This window comes from Anopheles funestus, unplaced genomic scaffold (genome assembly GCF_943734845.2).
Source record: "Anopheles funestus unplaced genomic scaffold, idAnoFuneDA-416_04 scaffold_160_ctg1, whole genome shotgun sequence".
In the NCBI taxonomy this organism is placed as follows: domain Eukaryota; kingdom Metazoa; phylum Arthropoda; class Insecta; order Diptera; family Culicidae; genus Anopheles; species Anopheles funestus.
The window spans coordinates 1-21,149 of NW_026045263.1; the positions used below are offsets into that span (position 1 = coordinate 1).

The 21,149-nt window shown below is 46.4% G+C and overlaps 1 long non-coding RNA gene across 1 annotated transcript in view; it reads right to left on the reverse strand.

The window, feature by feature from the left end:
- Positions 1-58: 58 nt before the first annotated feature.
- LOC125774290 (uncharacterized) overlaps positions 59-21,149 on the reverse strand; it is a 37,055-nt gene continuing 15,964 nt past the window's right edge. Inside the window, exons 3-9 of the long non-coding RNA XR_007420756.1 lie at positions 20,795-20,962; positions 14,511-16,554; positions 14,147-14,300; positions 7,945-8,532; positions 3,927-4,332; positions 2,107-2,302; positions 59-2,036 (exon numbers count right to left, since the gene is read on the reverse strand). This is a non-coding gene — a long non-coding RNA (uncharacterized LOC125774290). The remainder of the gene's footprint in view (positions 2,037-2,106; positions 2,303-3,926; positions 4,333-7,944; positions 8,533-14,146; positions 14,301-14,510; positions 16,555-20,794; positions 20,963-21,149) is intronic.

The following is a 21,149-nucleotide window of genomic DNA, read 5'->3' on the forward strand; positions in this document are numbered from 1 at the left end:
AGACACCTTAGCCAAGACACATTAGCCAAGACACCTTAGCCAAAACACCTTAGCCAAGACACATTAGCCAAGACACATTAGCCAAGACACCTTAGCCAAGACACATTAGCCAAGACATATTAGCCAAGACACATTAGCCAAGACACATTAGCCAAGACACCTTAGCCAAGACACATTAGCCAAGACACCTTAGCCAAGACACCTTAGCCAAGACACATTAGCCAAGACACATTAGCCAAGACACATTAGCCAAGACACATTAGCCAAGACACCTTAGCCAAGACACATTAGCCAAGACACATTAGCCAAGACACATTAGCCAAGACACCTTAGCCAAGACACCTTAGCCAAGACACCTTAGCCAAGACACATTAGCCAAGACACATTAGCCAAGACACCTTAGCCAAGACACATTAGCCAAGACACCTTAGCCAAGACACATTAGCCAAGACACCTTAGCCAAGACACATTAGCCAAGACACATTAGCCAAGACACATTAGCCAAGACACATTAGCCAAGACACCTTAGCCAAGACACATTAGCCAAGACACCTTAGCCAAAACACCTTAGCCAAGACACATTAGCCAAGACACATTAGCCAAGACACCTTAGCCAAGACACATTAGCCAAGACACCTTAGCCAAGACACATTAGCCAAGACATATTAGCCAAGACACATTAGCCAAGACACATTAGCCAAGACACATTAGCCAAGACACATTAGCCAAGACACATTAGCCAAGACACATAAGCCAAGACACATTAGTTAAGACACATTAGCCAAGACACATTAGCCAAGACACCTTAGCCAAGACACCTTAGCCAAGACACCTTAGCCAAAACACATTAGCCAAGACACATTAGCCAAGACACCTTAGCCAAGACACATGAGCCAAGACATATTAGCCAAGACACATTAGCCAAGACACATTAGCCAAGACACATTAGCCAAGACACATAAGCCAAGACACCTTAGCCAAGACACCTTAGCCAAGACACCTTAGCCAAGACACCTTAGCCAAGACACATTAGCCAAGACACATTAGCCAAGACACCTTAGCCGAGACATATTAGCCAAGACACCTTAGCCAAGACACATTAGCCAAGACACATTAGCCAAGACACATTAGCCGAGACACCTTAGCCAAGAAACCTTAGCCAAGACACCTTAGCCAAGACACCTTAGCCAAGACACATTAGCCGAGACACATTAGCCAAGATTTATTAACCAAAACACCTTAGCCAAGACACATTAGCCAAGACACCTTAGCCAAGACACCTTAGCCAAGACACATTAGCCAAGACACCTTAGCCAAGACACCTTAGCCAAGACACCTTAGCCAAGACACATTAGCCAAGACACATTAGCCAAGACACCTTAGCCAAGACACATTAGCCAAGACACATTAGCCAAGACACATTAGCCAAGACACCTTAGCCAAGACACATTAGCCAAGACACCTTAGCCAAAACACCTTAGCCAAGACACATTAGCCAAGACACATTAGCCAAGACACCTTAGCCAAGACACATTAGCCAAGACACATTAGCCAAGACACATTAGCCAAGACACCTTAGCCAAGACACATTAGCCAAGACACATTAGCCAAGACACATTAGCCAAGACACCTTAGCCAAGACACATTAGCCAAGACATATTAGCCAAGACACATTAGCCAAGACACATTAGCCGAGACACATTAGCCAAGACACATAAGCCAAGACACATTAGCCAAGACACTTTAGCCAAGACACATTAGCCAAGACACCTTAGCCAAGACACATTAGCCAAGACACATTAGCCAAGACACATTAGCCAAGACACCTTAGCCAAGACACCTTAGCCGAGACACATTAGCCGAGACACATTAGCCAAGACACATTAGCCAAGACACCTTAGCCAAGACACATTAGCCAAGACACCTTAGCCAAGACACCTTAGCCAAGACACATAAGCCAAGACACATTAGCCAAGACACCTTAGCCAAGACACATTAGCCAAGACACATTAGCCAAGACACATTAGCCAAGACACCTTAGCCAAGACACATTAGCCAAGACACATTAGCCAAGACACATTAGCCAAGACACATTAGCCAAGACACCTTAGCCAAGACACATAAGCCAAGACACATTAGCCAAGACACCTTAGCCAAGACACATTAGCCAAGACACCTTAGCCAAGACACCTTAGCCGAGACACATTAGCCAAGACACCTTAGCCAAGACACATTAGCCAAGACACATTAGCCAAGACACATTAGCCAAGACACATTAGCCAAGACACATTAGCCAAGACACCTTAGCCAAGACACCTTAGCCGAGACACATTAGCCGAGACACATTAGCCAAGACACATTAGCCAAGACACCTTAGCCAAGACACATTAGCAAAGACACATTAGCCAAGACACCTTAGCCAAGACACATTAGCCAAGACACATTAGCCAAGACACCTTAGCCAAGACACATTAGCCAAGACACATAAGCCAAGACACCTTAGCCAAGACATATAAGCCAAGACACATTAGCCAAGACACCTTAGCCAAGACACATTAGCCAAGACACCTTAGCCAAGACACCTTAGCCAAGACACCTTAGCCAAGACACCTTAGCCAAGACACATTAGCCAAGACACCTTAGCCGAGACACATTAGCCAAGACACTTTAGCCGAGACACCTTAGCCGAGACACATTAGCCAAGACACCTTAGCCAAGACACCTTAGCCAAGACACCTTAGCCAAGACACATTAGCCAAGACACCTTAGCCAAGACACATTAGCCAAGACACATTAGCCAAGACACATTAGCCAAGACACCTTAGCCAAGACACCTTAGCCAAGACACAATAGCCAAGACACATAAGCCAAGACACCTTAGCCAAGACACCTTAGCCAAGACACATTAGCCAAGACACATTAGCCAAGACACATTAGCCAAGACACATTAGCCAAGACACCTTAGCCAAGACACATTAGCCAAGACACATTAGCCAAGACACATTAGCCAAGACACATTAGCCAAGACACCTTAGCCAAGACACCTTAGCCAAGACACATTAGCCAAGACACATTAGCCAAGACACATTAGCCAAGACACCTTAGCCAAGACACATTAGCCAAGACACCTTAGCCAAAACACCTTAGCCAAGACACATTAGCCAAGACACCTTAGCCAAGACACCTTTGCCAAGACACCTTAGCCAAGACACATTAGCCAAGACACCTTAGCCAAGACACCTTAGCCAAGACACCTTAGCCAAGACACCTTAGCCAAGACACATTAGCCAAGACACCTTAGCCGAGACACATTAGCCAAGACACTTTAGCCGAGACACCTTAGCCGAGACACATTAGCCAAGACACCTTAGCCAAGACACATTAGCCAAGACACCTTAGCCAAGACACATTAGCCAAGACACATTAGCCAAGACACCTTAGCCAAGACACCTTAGCCAAGACACCTTAGCCAAGACACATTAGCCAAGACACCTTAGCCAAGACACATTAGCCAAGACACATTAGCCAAGACACCTTAGCCAAGACACCTTAGCCAAGACACATTAGCCAAGACACCTTAGCCAAAACACCTTAGCCAAGACACATTAGCCGAGACACCTTAGCCAAGACACTTTAGCCGAGACACATTAGCCAAGACACATTAGCCAAGACACATTAGCCAAGACACCTTAGCCAAGACACCTTAGCCAAGACACATTAGCCAAGACACATTAGCCAAGACACATAAGCCAAGACACCTTAGCCAAGACACATTAGCCAAGACACCTTAGCCAAAACACCTTAGCCAAGACACATTAGCCAAGACACATTAGCCAAGACACATTAGCCAAGACACCTTAGCCAAGACACCTTAGCCGAGACACATTAGCCGAGACACATTAGCCAAGACACATTAGCCAAGACACCTTAGCCAAGACACATTAGCCAAGACACATTAGCCAAGACACCTTAGCCAAGACACATTAGCCAAGACACATTAGCCAAGACACATTAGCCAAGACACCTTAGCCAAGACACATTAGCCAAGACACATAAGCCAAGACACCTTAGCCAAGACACATAAGCCAAGACACATTAGCCAAGACACCTTAGCCAAGACACATTAGCCAAGACACCTTAGCCAAGACACCTTAGCCAAGACACCTTAGCCAAGACACCTTAGCCAAGACACATTAGCCAAGACACCTTAGCCGAGACACATTAGCCAAGACACTTTAGCCGAGACACCTTAGCCGAGACACATTAGCCAAGACACCTTAGCCAAGACACATTAGTCAAGACACCTTAGCCAAGACACATTAGCCAAGACACCTTAGCCAAGACACATTAGCCAAGACACATTAGCCAAGACACATTAGCCAAGACACCTTAGCCAAGACACATTAGCCAAGACACCTTAGCCAAAACACCTTAGCCAAGACACATTAGCCAAGACACCTTAGCCAAGACACCGTAGCCAAGACACATTAGCCAAGACACATTAGCCAAGACACATTAGCCAAGACACATTAGCCAAGACACCTTAGCCAAGACACATTAGCCAAGACACATTAGCCAAGACACATTAGCCAAGACACATTAGCCAAGACACCTTAGCCAAGACACCTTAGCCAAGACACATTAGCCAAAACACCTTAGCCAAGACAAATTAGCCAAGACACCTTAGCCAAAACACCTTAGCCAAGACACATTAGCCAAGACACCTTAGCCAAGACACCTTTGCCAAGACACATTAGCCAAGACACCTTAGCCAAGACACATTAGCCAAGACACCTTAGCCAAGACACCTTAGCCAAGACACCTTAGCCAAGACACCTTAGCCAAGACACCTTAGCCAAGACACATTAGCCAAGACACCTTAGCCGAGACACATTAGCCAAGACACTTTAGCCGAGACACCTTAGCCGAGACACATTAGCCAAGACACCTTAGCCAAGACACCTTAGCCAAGACACCTTAGCCAAGACACATTAGCCAAGACACATTAGCCAAGACACATTAGCCAAGACACATTAGCCAAGACACCTTAGCCAAGACACATTAGCCAAGACACCTTAGCCAAAACACCTTAGCCAAGACACATTAGCCAAGACACCTTAGCCAAGACACCTTAGCCAAGACACATTAGCCAAGACACATTAGCCAAGACACATTAGCCAAGACACATTAGCCAAGACACCTTAGCCAAGACACATTAGCCAAGACACATTAGCCAAGACACATTAGCCAAGACACATTAGCCAAGACACCTTAGCCAAGACACCTTAGCCAAGACACATTAGCCAAGACACCTTAGCCAAGACACCTTAGCCAAGACACCTTAGCCAAGACACATTAGCCAAGACACCTTAGCCGAGACACATTAGCCAAGACACTTTAGCCGAGACACCTTAGCCAAGACACATAAGCCAAGACACATTAGCCAAGACACCTTAGCCAAGACACATTAGCCAAGACACCTTAGCCAAGACACCTTAGCCAAGACACCTTAGCCAAGACACCTTAGCCAAGACACATTAGCCAAGACACCTTAGCCGAGACACATAAGCCAAGACACTTTAGCCGAGACACCTTAGCCGAGACACATTAGCCAAGACACCTTAGCCAAGACACCTTAGCCAAGACACCTTAGCCAAGACACATTAGCCAAGACACCTTAGCCAAGACACATTAGCCAAGACACATTAGCCAAGACACCTTAGCCAAGACACATTAGCCAAGACACCTTAGCCAAGACACCTTAGCCAAGACACCTTAGCCAAGACACATTAGCCAAGACACCTTAGCCAAGACACATTAGCCAAGACACCTTAGCCGAGACACATTAGCCAAGACACTTTAGCCGAGACACCTTAGCCAAGACACATAAGCCAAGACACATTAGCCAAGACACCTTAGCCAAGACACATTAGCCAAGACACATTAGCCAAGACACATTAGCCAAGACACCTTAGCCAAGACACATTAGCCAAGACACCTTAGCCAAAACACCTTAGCCAAGACACATTAGCCAAGACACCTTAGCCAAGACACCTTAGCCAAGACACATTAGCCAAGACACATTAGCCAAGACACATTAGCCAAGACACATTAGCCAAGACACCTTAGCCAAGACACATTAGCCAAGACACCTTAGCCAAGACACCTTAGCCAAGACACCTTAGCCAAGACACATTAGCCAAGACACCTTAGCCGAGACACATTAGCCAAGACACTTTAGCCGAGACACCTTAGCCAAGACACATTAGCCAAGACACCTTAGCCAAGACACATTAGCCAAGACACATTAGCCAAGACACATTAGCCAAGACACATTAGCCAAGACACCTTAGCCAAGACACCTTAGCCAAGACACATTAGCCAAGACACCTTAGCCAAGACACCTTAGCCAAGACACCTTAGCCAAGACACATTAGCCAAGACACCTTAGCCGAGACACATTAGCCAAGACACTTTAGCCGAGACACCTTAGCCAAGACACATAAGCCAAGACACATTAGCCAAGACACCTTAGCCAAGACACATTAGCCAAGACACATTAGCCAAGACACATTAGCCAAGACACCTTAGCCAAGACACATTAGCCAAGACACCTTAGCCAAAACACCTTAGCCAAGACACATTAGCCAAGACACCTTAGCCAAGACACCTTAGCCAAGACACATTAGCCAAGACACATTAGCCAAGACACATTAGCCAAGACACCTTAGCCAAGACACATTAGCCAAGACACATTAGCCAAGACACATTAGCCAAGACACCTTAGCCAAGACACCTTTGCCAAGACACCTTAGCCAAGACACATTAGCCAAGACACATTAGCCAAGACACCTTAGCCAAGACACATTAGCCAAGACACCTTAGCCAAAACACCTTAGCCAAGACACATTAGCCAAGACACCTTAGCCAAGACACCTTTGCCAAGACACATTAGCCAAGACACCTTAGCCAAGACACATTAGCCAAGACACCTTAGCCAAGACACCTTAGCCAAGACACCTTAGCCAAGACACCTTAGCCAAGACACATTAGCCAAGACACCTTAGCCGAGACACATTAGCCAAGACACTTTAGCCGAGACACCTTAGCCGAGACACATTAGCCAAGACACCTTAGCCAAGACACCTTAGCCAAGACACCTTAGCCAAGACACATTAGCCAAGACACCTTAGCCAAGACACATTAGCCAAGACACATTAGCCAAGACACATTAGCCAAGACACCTTAGCCAAGACACATTAGCCAAGACACCTTAGCCAAAACACCTTAGCCAAGACACATTAGCCGAGACACCTTAGCCGAGACACCTTAGCCAAGACACTTTAGCCGAGACACATTAGCCAAGACACATTAGCCAAGACACATTAGCCAAGACACCTTAGCCAAGACACATTAGCCAAGACACATTAGCCAAGACACATTAGCCAAGGCACATTAGCCAAGACACCTTAGCCAAGACACCTTTGCCAAGACACATTAGCCAAGACACCTTAGCCAAGACACATTAGCCAAGACACCTTAGCCAAGACACATTAGCAAAGACATATTAGCCAAGACACATTAGCCAAGACACATTAGCCAAGACACATTAGCCAAGACACATAAGCCAAGACACATTAGCCAAGACACCTTAGCCAAGACACATTAGCCAAGACACCTTAGCCAAGACACATTAGCCAAGACATATTAGCCAAGACACATTAGCCAAGACACATTAGCCAAGACACATTAGCCAAGACACATAAGCCAAGACACTTTAGCCAAGACACATTAGCCAAGACACCTTAGCCAAGACACATTAGCCAAGACACATTAGCCAAGACACATTAGCCAAGACACCTTAGCCAAGACACCTTAGCCAAGACACCTTAGCCAAGACACATTAGCCAAGACACATTAGCCAAGACACATTAGCCAAGACACCTTAGCCAAGACACATTAGCCAAGACACCTTAGCCAAGACACATTAGCCAAGACACCTTAGCCAAGACACATTAGCCAAGACACATTAGCCAAGACATATTAGCCAAGACACATTAGCCAAGACACATTAGCCAAGACACATTAGCCAAGACACATTAGCCAAGACACATTAGCCAAGACACATAAGCCAAGACACATTAGTTAAGACACTTTAGCCAAGACACATTAGCCAAGACACCTTAGCCAAGACACCTTAGCCAAGACACATTAGCCAAGACACATTAGCCAAGACACATTAGCCAAGACACCTTAGCCAAGACACATTAGCCAAGACATATTAGCCAAGACACATTAGCCAAGACACATTAGCCAAGACACATTAGCCAAGACACATAAGCCAAGACACCTTAGCCAAGACACCTTAGCCAAGACACCTTAGCCAAGACACCTTAGCCAAGACACATTAGCCAAGACACATTAGCCAAGACACCTTAGCCGAGACATATTAGCCAAGACACCTTAGCCAAGACACATTAGCCAAGACACATTAGTCAAGACACATTAGCCGAGACACCTTAGCCAAGACACCTTAGCCAAGACACCTTAGCCAAGACACCTTAGCCAAGACACATTAGCCGAGACACATTAGCCAAGATTTATTAGCCAAAACACCTTAGCCAAGACACATTAGCCAAGACACCTTAGCCAAGACACCTTAGCCAAGACACATTAGCCAAGACACCTTAGCCAAGACACCTTAGCCAAGACACCTTAGCCAAGACACCTTAGCCAAGACACATTAGCCAAGACACATTAGCCAAGACACCTTAGCCAAGACACATTAGCCAAGACACATTAGCCAAGACACATTAGCCAAGACACCTTAGCCAAGACACATTAGCCAAGACACATTAGCCAAGACACCTTAGCCAAGACACTTAAGCCAAGACACATTAGCCAAGACACCTTAGAAAAGACACATTAGCCAAGACACATTAGCCAAGACACATTAGCCAAGACACATTAGCCAAGACACCTTAGCCAAGACACCTTAGCCAAGACACATTAGCCGAGACACATTAGCCAAGACACATTAGCCAAGACACATTAGCCAAGACAACTTAGCCAAGACACATTAGCCAAGACACCTTAGCCAAGACACATTAGCCAAGACACATTAGCCAAAACACACTAGCCAAAACACATTAGCCAAGACACATTAGCCAAGACACATAAGCCAAGACACATTAGCCAAGACACATTAGCCAAGACACATTAGCCAAGACACACTAGCTAAGACACATTAGCCAAGACACATTAGCCAAGACACCTTAGCCAAGACACATTAGCCAAGACACCTTAGCCAAGACACATTAGCCGAGACACATTAGCCAAGACACATTAGCCAAGACACATTCGCCGAGACACATTAGCCAAGACACATTAGCCAAGACATTTACGCCAATATACCTTAGCCAAGACACATTAGCCAAGACACATTAGCCAAGACACATTAGCCAAGACACATTAGCCAAGACACATTAGCCAAGACACATTAGCCAAGACACCTTAGCCAAGACACATTAGCCAAGACACATTAGCCAAGACACACTAGCCAAGACACATTAGCCAAGACACATTAGCCAAGACACATTAGCTAAGACACATTAGCCAAGACACATTAGCCAAGACACATTAGCCAAGACACCTTAGCCAAGACACATTAGCCGAGACACATTAGCCAAGACACCTTAGCCAAGACACCTTAGCCAAGACACATTAGCCAAGACACCTTAGCCAAGACACATTAGCCGAGACACATTAGCCAAGACACATTAGCCAAGACACATTCGCCGAGACACATTAGCCAAGACACATTAGCCAAGACACTTACGCCAATATACCTTAGCCAAGACACATTAGCCAAGACACATTAGCCAAGACACATTAGCCAAGACACATTAGCCAAGACACATTAGCCAAGACACATTAGCCAAGACACCTTAGCCAAGACACATTAGCCAAGACACATTAGCCAAGACACCTTAGCCAAGACAACTTAGCCGAGACACATTAGCCAAGACACATTAGCCAAGACACCGTAGCCAAGACACCTTAGCCAAGACACATTAGCCAAGACACATTAGCCAAGACACCTTAGCCGAGACACATTAGCCAACACACATTAGCCGAGACACATTAGCCAAGACGCATTAGCCAAGACACATTCGCCGAGACACATTAGCCAAGACACCTTAGCCAAGACACATGAGCCAAGACAACTTAGCCAAGACACATTAGCCAAGACACATTAGCCAAGACACATTAGCCAAGACACATTAGCCAAGACACATTAGCCAAGACACATTAGCCAAGACACATTAGCCAAAACACATTAGCCGAGACACATTAGCCAAGACACATTAGCCAAGACACATTCGCCGAGACACATTAGCTAAGACACCTTAGCCAAGACACATTAGCCAAGACAACTTAGCCAAGACACATTAGCCAAGACACATTAGCCAAGACACATTAGCCAAGACACATTAGCCAAGACACATTAGCCAAGACACATTAGCCAAGACGCATTAGCCAAAACACATTAGCCATGACACATTAGCCAAGAGACATTAGCCAAGACACATTAGCCAAGACACATTAGCCAAGACACATTAGCCAAGACACCTTAGCCAAGACACATTAGCCAAGACACATTAGCCAAGACACACTAGCCAAGACACATTAGCCAAGACACATTAGCCAAGACACATTAGCCAATACACTTTAGCCAAGACACCTTAGCCAAGACACATTAGCCAAGACACATTAGCCAAGACACCTTAGCCAAGACACCTTAGCCAAGACACATTAGCCGAGACACATTAGCCAAGCCACATTAGCCAAGACACATTAGCCAAGACAACTTAGCCAAGACACATTAGCCAAGACACCTTAGCCAAGACACATTAGCCAAGACACATTAGCCAAGACACACTAGCCAAGACACCTTAGCCAAGACACATTAGCCAAGACACATTAGCCAAGACACTTTAGCCAAGACACATTAGCCAAGACACCTTAGCCAAGACACTTAAGCTAGGACACATTAGCCAAGACACATTAGCCAAGACACCTTAGCCAAGACACATTAGCCGAGACACATTAGCCAAGACACACTAGCCAAGACACATTAGCCAAGACACATTAGCCAAGACACATTAGCCAAGACACCTTAGCCAAGACACATTCGCCGAGACACATTAGCCAAGACACATTAGCCAAGACACATTCGCCGAGACACATTAGCCAAGACACATTAGCCAAGACACATACGCCAATATACCTTAGCCAAGACACATTAGCCAAGACACATTAGCCAAGACACATTAGCCAAGACACATTAGCCAAGACACATTAGCCAAGACGCATTTGCCAACACACCTTAGCCAAGACACATTAGCCAAGACACATTAGCCAAGACACACTAGCCTAGACACATTAGCCAAGACACATTAGCCAAGACACATTAGCCAAGACACCTTAGCCGAGACACATTAGCCAAGACACATTAGCCAAGACACCTTAGCCAAGACACCTTAGCCAAGACACATTAGCCAAGACACATTAGCCAAGACACATTAGCCAAGACACCTTAGCCAAGACACCTTAGCCAAGACACATTAGGCAAGACACCTTAGCCAAGACACATTAGCCAAGACACATTAGCCAAGACACCTTAGCCAAGACACCTTAGCCAAGACACCTTAGCCAAGACACCTTAGCCAAGACACCTTAGCCAAGACACATTAGCCAAGACACCTTAGCCGAGACACATTAGCCAAGAAACATTCGCCGAGACACATTAGCCAAGACACCTTAGCCAAGACACATTAGCCAAGACAACTAAGCCAAGACACATTAGCTAAGACACATTAGCCAAGACACATTAGCCAAGACACATTAGCCAAGACACATTAGCCAAGACACATTAGCCAAGACACATTAGCCAAGACACATTAGCCAAGACACATAAGCCAAGACACATTAGCCGAGACACATTAGCCAAGACACATTAGCCAAGACACATTAGCCGAGACACATTAGCCGAGACACATTAGCCAAGACACCTTAGCCAAGACACCTTAGCCAAGACACCTTAGCTTAGACACATTAGCCAAGACACCTTAGCCAAGACACAAAAGGCAAGACACCTTAGCCAAGACACATTAGCCAAGACACATTAGCCAAGACACATTAGCCAAGACACCTTAGCCAAGACACATTAGCCAAGACACATTAGCCAAGACGCATTAGCCAAGACACATTAGCCAAGACACCTTAGCCAAGACACCTTAGCCAAGACACCTTAGCCAAGACACATTAGCCAAGACACCTTAGCCAAGACACATTAGCCAAGACACATTAGCCAAGACACATTAGCCAAGACACCTTAGCCAAGACACCTTAGCCAAGACACCTTAGCCAAGACACATTAGCCAAGACACATTAGCCAAGACACCTTAGCCAAGACACCTTAGCCAAGACACATTAGCCAAGACACATTAGCCAAGACACATTAGCCAAGACACCTTAGCCAAGACACCTTAGAAAAGACACATTAGCCAAGACACATTAGCCAAGACACCTTAGCCAAGACACCTTAGCCAAGACACATTAGCCAAGACACATTAGCCAAGACACCTTAGCCAAGACAACTTAGCCGAGACACATTAGCCAAGACACATTAGCCAAGACACCGTAGCCAAGACACCTTAGCCAAGACACATTAGCCAAGACACATTAGCCAAGACACCTTAGCCGAGACACATTAGCCAACACACATTAGCCGAGACACATTAGCCAAGACGCATTAGCCAAGACACATTCGCCGAGACACATTAGCCAAGACACCTTAGCCAAGACACATGAGCCAAGACAACTTAGCCAAGACACATTAGCCAAGACACATTAGCCAAGACACATTAGCCAAGACACATTAGCCAAGACACATTAGCCAAGACACATTAGCCAAGACACATTAGCCAAGACACCTTAGCCAAGACAACTTAGCCGAGACACATTAGCCAAGACACATTAGCCAAGACACCGTAGCCAAGACACCTTAGCCAAGACACCTTAGCCAAGACACATTAGCCAAGACACATTAGCCAAGACACATTAGCCAAGACACATTAGCCAAGACAACTTAGCCAAGACACATTAGCCAAGACACCTTAGCCAAGACACATTAGCCGAGACACCTTAGCCAAGACACATGAGCCAAGACAACTTAGCCAAGACACATTAGCCAAGACACATTAGCCAAGACACATTAGCCAAGACACATTAGCCAAGACACATTAGCCAAGACACATTAGCCAAGACACATTAGCCAAAACACATTAGCCAAGACACATTAGCCAAGAGACATTAGCCAAGACACATTAGCCAAGACACCTTAGCCAAGACACATTAGCCAAGACACATTAGCCAAGACACATTAGCCAAGACACACTAGCCAAGACACATTAGCCAAGACACATTAGCCAAGACACATTAGCCAAGACACATTAGCCAAGACACCTTAGCAAAGACACATTAACCAAGACACATTAGCCAAGACACCTTAGCCAAGACACCTTAGCCAAGACACATTAGCCAAGACACATTAGCCAAGACACATTAGCCAAGACACATTAGCCAAGACAACTTAGCCAAGACACATTAGCCAAGACACCTTAGCCAAGACACATTAGCCAAGACACATTAGCCAAGACACACTAGCCAAGACACATTAGCCAAGACACATAAGCCAAGACACATTAGCCAAGACACATTAGCCAAGACACATTAGCCAAGACACCTTAGCCAAGACACATTAGCTAAGACACATTAGCCAAGACACATTAGCCAAGACACCTTAGCCAAGACACCTTAGCCGAGACACATTAGCCAAGACACACTAGCCGAGACACATACGCCAAGACACATTAGCCAAGACACATTAGCCAAGACACCTTAGCCAAGACACATTCGCCGAGACACATTAGCCAAGACACATTAGCCAAGACACATTCGCCGAGACACATTAGCCAAGACACATTAGCCAAGACACCTTAGCCAAGACACATTAGCCAAGACACCTTAGCCAAGACACATTAGCCGAGACACATTAGCCAAGACACATTAGCCAAGACACATTAGCCAAGACACATTAGCCAAGACACCTTAGCCAAGACACCTTAGCCAAGACACATTAGCCGAGACACATTAGCCAACACACATTAGCCAAGACACATCAGCCATGACACATTAGCCAAGACACATTAGCCAAGACACATTAGCCAAGACACCTTAGCCGAGACACATTAGCCAAGACACATTAGCCAAGACACCTTAGCCAAGACACCTTAGCCAAGACACATTAGCCGAGACACATTAGCCAAGACACATTAGCCAAGACACATTCGCCGAGACACATTAGCCAAGACACCTTAGCCTAGACACATTAGCCAAGACAACTTAGCCAAGACACATTAGCTAAGACACATTAGCCAAGACACATTAGCCAAGACACATTAGCCAAGACACATTAGCCAAGACACATTAGCCAAGACACATTAGCCAAGACACATTAGCCAAGACACATTAGCCAAGACACATTAGCCAAGATACATTAGCCAAGACACATTAGCCAAGACACCTTAGCCAAGACACATTAGCCAAGACACATTAGCCAAGACACATTAGCCAAGACACATAAGCCAAGACACATTAGCCAAGACACATTAGCCAAGACACATTAGCCAAGACACCTTAGCCAAGACACATTAAACAAGACACCTTAGCCAAGACACCTTAGCCAAGACACATTAGCCAAGACACATTAGCCGAGACACATAAGCCAAGACACCTTAGCCAAGACACCTTAGCCAAGACACCTTAGCCAAGACACCTTAGCCGAGACACATTAGCCAAGACACCTTAGCCAAGACACCTTAGCCAAGACACCTTAGCCAAGACACCTTAGCCAAGACACCTTAGCCAAGACACCTTAGCCAAGACACCTTAGCCAAGACACATTAGCCAAGACACATTAGCCAAGACACCTTAGCCAAGACACCTTAGCCAAGACACCTTAGCCAAGACACATTCGCCGAGACACATTAGCCAAGACACCTTAGCCAAGACACATTAGCCAAGACACATTAGCCAAGACACATTAGCCAAGACACATTAGCCAAGACACATTAGCCAAGACACATTAGCCAAGACACATTAGCCAAGACACATTAGCCAAGACACATTAGCCAAGACACATAAGCCAAGACAATTTAGCCGAGACACATTAGCCAAGACACCTTAGCCAAGACACCTTAGCCAAGACACCTTAGCCAAGACACCTTAGCCAAGACACCTAAGCCGAGACACATTAGCCAAGACACCTTAGCCAAGACACCTTAGCCAAGACACCTTAGCCAAGAAACCTTAGCCAAGACACCTTAGCCAAGACACCTTTGCCAAGACACCTTAGCCAAGACACCTTAGCCAAGACACCTTAGCCAAGACACATTAGCCAAGACACCTTAGCCGAGACACATTAGCCAAGACACCTTAGCCAATACACCTTAGCCAAGACACCTTAGCCAAGACACATTAGCCAAGACACCTTAGCCAAGACACCTTAGCCGAGACACCTTAGCCAAGACACCTTAGCCAAGACACATTAGCCAAGACACCTTAGCCAAGACACCTTAGCCAAGACACCTTAGCCAAGACACCTTAGCCAAGACACCTTAGCCAAGACACCTTAGCCAAGACACATTAGCCAAGACACCTTAGCCGAGACACATTAGCCAAGACACCTTAGCCAAGACACCTTAGCCAAGACACCTTAGCCGAGACACATTAGCCAAGACACCTTAGCCAAGACACAGTAGCCAAGACACCTTAGCCGAAACACATTAGCCAAGACACCTTAGCCAAGACACCTTAGCCAAGACACCTTAGCCAAGACACATTAGCCAAGACACCTTAGCCAAGACACCTTAGCCGAGACACCTTAGCCAAGACACCTTAGCCAAGACACATTAGCCAAGACACATTAGCCAAGACACCTTAGCCGAGACACCTTAGCCAAGACACCTTAGCCAAGACACATTAGCCAAGACACCTTAGCCAAGACACCTTAGCCAAGACACCTTAGCCAAGACACATTAGCCAAGACACCTTAGCCGAGACACATTAGCCAAGACACCTTAGCCAAGACACTTTAGATAAGACACCTTAGCCGAGACACATTAGCCAAGACACCTTAGCCAAGACACCTTAGCCAAGACACCTTAGCCAAGACACATTAGCCAAGACACATTAGCCAAGACACCTTAGCCAAGACATCTTAGCCAAGACACCTTAGCCAAGACACATTAGCCAAGACACCTTAGCCAAAACACATTAGCCAAGACACCTTAGCCAAGACACATTAGCCAAGACACATTAGCCAAGACACCTTAGCCAAGACACATTAGCCAAGACACCTTAGCGAAGACACCTTAGCCAAGACACATTAGCCAAGACACCTTAGCCAAGACACATTAGCCAAGACACCTTAGCCAAGATGCTTTAGCCAAGACACATTAGCCAAGACACCTTAGCCAAGACACCTTAGCCAAGACACATTAGCCAAGACACATTAGCCGAGACACCTTAGCCAAGACACCTTAGCCAAGACACCTTAGCCAAGACACCTTAGCCAAGACACAATAGCCAAGACACCTTAGCCAAGACACCTTAGCCGAGACACCTTAGCCAAGACACCTTAGCCGAGACACCTTAGCCAAGACACCTTAGCCAAGACACCTTAGCCAAGACACAATAGCCAAGACACCTTAGCCAAGACACTTTAGCCAAGACACATTAGCCGAGACACATAAGCCAAGACACCTTAGCCAAGACACATTAGCCAAGACACCTTAGCCAAGACACCTTAGCCAAGACACCTTAGCCAAGACACATTAGCCGAGACACATTAGCCAAGACACATTAGCCAAGACACATTAGCCAAGACACATTAGCCAAGACACCTTAGCCAAGACACCTTAGCCAAGACACTTTAGCCAAGACACATTAGCCAAGACACATTAGCCGAGACACCTTAGCCAAGACACCTTAGCCAAGACACCTTAGCCAAGACACTTTAGCCAAGACACCTTAGCCAAGACACTTTAGCCGAGACACATTAGCCAAGACACATTAGCCAAGACACCTAAGCCAAGACACCTTAGCCAAAACACCTTAGCCAAGACACCTTAGCCAAGACACCTTAGCCAAGACACAATAGCCAAGACACCTTAGCCAAGACACTTAAGCCAAGACACATTAGCCGAGACACATTAGCCAAGACACCTTAGCCAAGACACATTAGCCAAGACACCTTAGCCAAGACACCTTAGCCAAGACACCTTAGCCAAGACACCTTAGCCAAGACACCTTAGCCAAGACACTTTAGCCGAGACACATTAGCCAAGACACATTAGCCAAGACACCTAAGCCAAGACACCTTAGCCAAGACACCTTAGCCAAGACACCTTAGCCGAGACACCTTAGCCAAGACACTTTAGCCAAGACACATTAGCCAAGACACATTAGCCAAGACACCTAAGCCAAGACACCTTAGCAAGACACCTTAGCCAAGACACCTTAGCCGAGACACCTTAGCCAAGACACCTTAGCCAAGACACCTTAGCCAAGACACAATAGCCAAGACACCTTAGCCAAGACACTTTAGCCAAGACACATTAGCCGAGACACATTAGCCAAGACACCTTAGCCAAGACACATTAGCCAAGACACCTTAGCCAAGACACCTTAGCCAAGACACCTTAGCCAAGACACCTTAGCCAAGACACCTTAGCCAAGACACCTTAGCCAAGACACATTAGCCGAGACACATTAGCCAAGACACATTAGCCAAGACACCTAAGCCAAGACACCTTAGCCAAGACACCTTAGCCAAGACACCTTAGCCAAGACACTTTAGCCGAGACACATAAGCCGAGACACCTTAGCCAAGACACCTTAGCCGAGACACATTAGCCAAGACACCTTAGGCAAGACACTTTAGCCGAGACACATTAGCCGAGACACCTTAGCCAAGACACCTTAGCCGAGACACATTAGCCAAGACACCTTAGCCAAGACACATTAGCCAAGACACCTTAGCCAAGACACCTTAGCCAAGACACCTTAGCCAAGACACCTTAGCCGAGACACCTTAGCCAAGACACCTTAGCCGAGACACATTAGCCAAGACACCTTAGCCAAGACACTTTAGCCGAGACACATTAGCCGAGACACCTTAGCCAAGACACCTTAGCCGAGACACATTAGCCAAGACACCTTAGCCAAGACACATTAACCAAGACACCTTAGCCAAGACACATTAGCCAAGACACCTAAGAAAAGACACCTTAGCCAAGACACCTTAGCCAAGACACATTAGCCAAGACACTTTAGCCGAGACACATTAGCCGAGACACCTAAGCCAAGACACCTTAGCCAAGACACCTTAGCCAAGACACATTAGCCAAGACACTTTAGCCGAGACACATTAGCCGAGACACCTTAGCCAAGACACCTTAGCCGAGACACATTAGCCAAGACACCTTAGCCAAGACACATTAGCCAAGACACCTTAGCCAAGACACTTTAGCCGAGACACATTAGCCGAGACACATTAGCCAAGACACATTAGCCAAGACACCTTAGCCAAGACACATTAGCCAAGACACCTTAGCCAAGACACCTTAGCCAAGACACCTTAGCCAAGACACCTTAGCCAAGACACCTTAGCCAAGACACATTAGCCAAGACACCTTAGCCGAGACACATTAGCCGCGACACATTAGCCAAGACACCTTAGCCGAGACACATTAGCCAAGACACCTTAGCCAAGACACCTTAGCCAAGACACCTTAGCCAAGACACATTAGCCAAGACACCTTAGCCGAGACACATAAGCCAAGACACTTTAGCCAAGACACCTTAGCCGAGACACATTAGCCAAGACACCTTAGCCAAGACACCTTAGCCAAGACACCTTAGCCAAGACACCTTAGCCAAGACACCTTAGCCAAGACACCTTAGCCAAGACACCTTAGCCAAGACACCTTAGCCAAGACACATTAGCCAAGACACATTAGCCAAGACACCTTAGCCAAGACACATTAGCCAAGACACCTTAGCCAAGACACATTAGCCAAGACACTTTAGCCAAGACACCTTAGCCGAGACACTTTAGCCAAGACACCTTAGCCAAGACACCTTAGCCAAGACACCTTAGCCAAGACACCTTAGCCAAGACACCTTAGCCAAGACACCTTAGCCAAGACACCTTAGCCAAGACACCTTAGCCAAGACACATTAGCCAAGACACATTAGCCAAGACACCTTAGCCAAGACACATTAGCCAAGACACCTTAGCCAAGACACTTTAGCATAGACACATTAGCCAAGACACCTTAGCCAAGACACATTAGCCAAGACACCTTAGCCAAGACACCTTAGCAAAGACACCTTAGCCAAGACACCTTAGCCAAGACACCTTAGCCAAGACACCGTAGCCAAGACACATTAGCCGAGACACATTAGCCAAGACACATTAGCCGAGACACATTAGCCAAGACACCTTAGCCGAGACACATTAGCCAAGACACCTTAGCCAAGACACTTTAGCCAAGACACATTAGCCAAGACACCTTAGCCAAGACACCTTAGCCGAGACACATTAGCCAAGACACTTTAGCCAAGACACATTAGCCAAGACACCTTAGCAAGACACCTTAGCCGAGACACATTAGCCAAGACACCTTAGCCAAGACACATTAGCCAAGACACCTTAGCCAAGACACCTTAGCCAAGACACCTTAGCCAAGACACCTTAGCCAAGACACCTTAGCAAAGACACCTTAGCCAAGACACCTTAGCCAAGACACCTTAGCCAAGACACCGTAGCCAAGACACATTAGCCGAGACACATTAGCCAAGACACATTAGCCGCGACACATTAGCCAAGACACCTTAGCCGAGACACATTAGCCAAGACACCTTAGCCAAGACACCTTAGCCAAGACACCTTAGCCAAGACACCTTAGCCAAGACACCTTAGCCAAGACACCTTAGCCAAGACACCTTAGCCAAGACACCTTAGCCAAGACACATTAGCCAAGACACATTAGCCGAGACACATTAGCCAAGACACATTAGCCGAGACACATTAGCCAAGACACATTAGCCGAGACACATTAGCCAAGACACCTTAGCCAAGACACCTTAGCCAAGACACCTTAGCCAAGACACCTTAGCCAAGACACCTTAGCCAAGACACCTTAGCCAAGACACCTTAGCCAAGACACCTTAGCCAAGACACATTAGCCAAGACACCTTAGCCGAGACACATTAGCCGCGACACATTAGCCAAGACACCTTAGCCAAGACACTTTAGCCGAGACACATTAGCCGAGACACCTTAGCCAAGACACCTTAGCCGAGACACATTAGCCAAGACACCTTAGCCAAGACACATTAGCCAAGACACCTTAGCCAAGACACATTAGCCAAGACACCTAAGCCAAGACACCTAAGCCAAGACACCTTAGCCAAGACACCTTAGCCAAGACACATTAGCCAAGACACTTTAGCCGAGACACATTAGCCGAGACACCTAAGCCAAGACACCTTAGCCAAGACACCTTAGCCAAGACACATTAGCCAAGACACTTTAGCCGAGACACATTAGCCGAGACACCTTAGCCAAGACACCTTAGCCGAGACACATTAGCCAAGACACCTTAGCCAAGACACATTAGCCAAGACATCTTAGCCAAGACACCTTAGCCAAGACACCTTAGCCAAGACACATTAGCCAAGACACATTAGCCAAGACACCTTAGCCAAGACACCTTAGCCAAGACACCTTAGCCAAGACACCTTAGCCAAGACACATTAGCCAAGACACCTTAGCCAAGACACCTTAGCCAAGACACATTAGCCAAGACACATTAGCCAAGACACATTAGCCAAGACACCTTAGCCAAGACACCTTAGCCAAGACACATTAGCCAAGACACCTTAGCCGAGACACATAAGCCAAGACACTTTAGCCAAGACACCTTAGCCGAGACACATTAGCCAAGACACCTTAA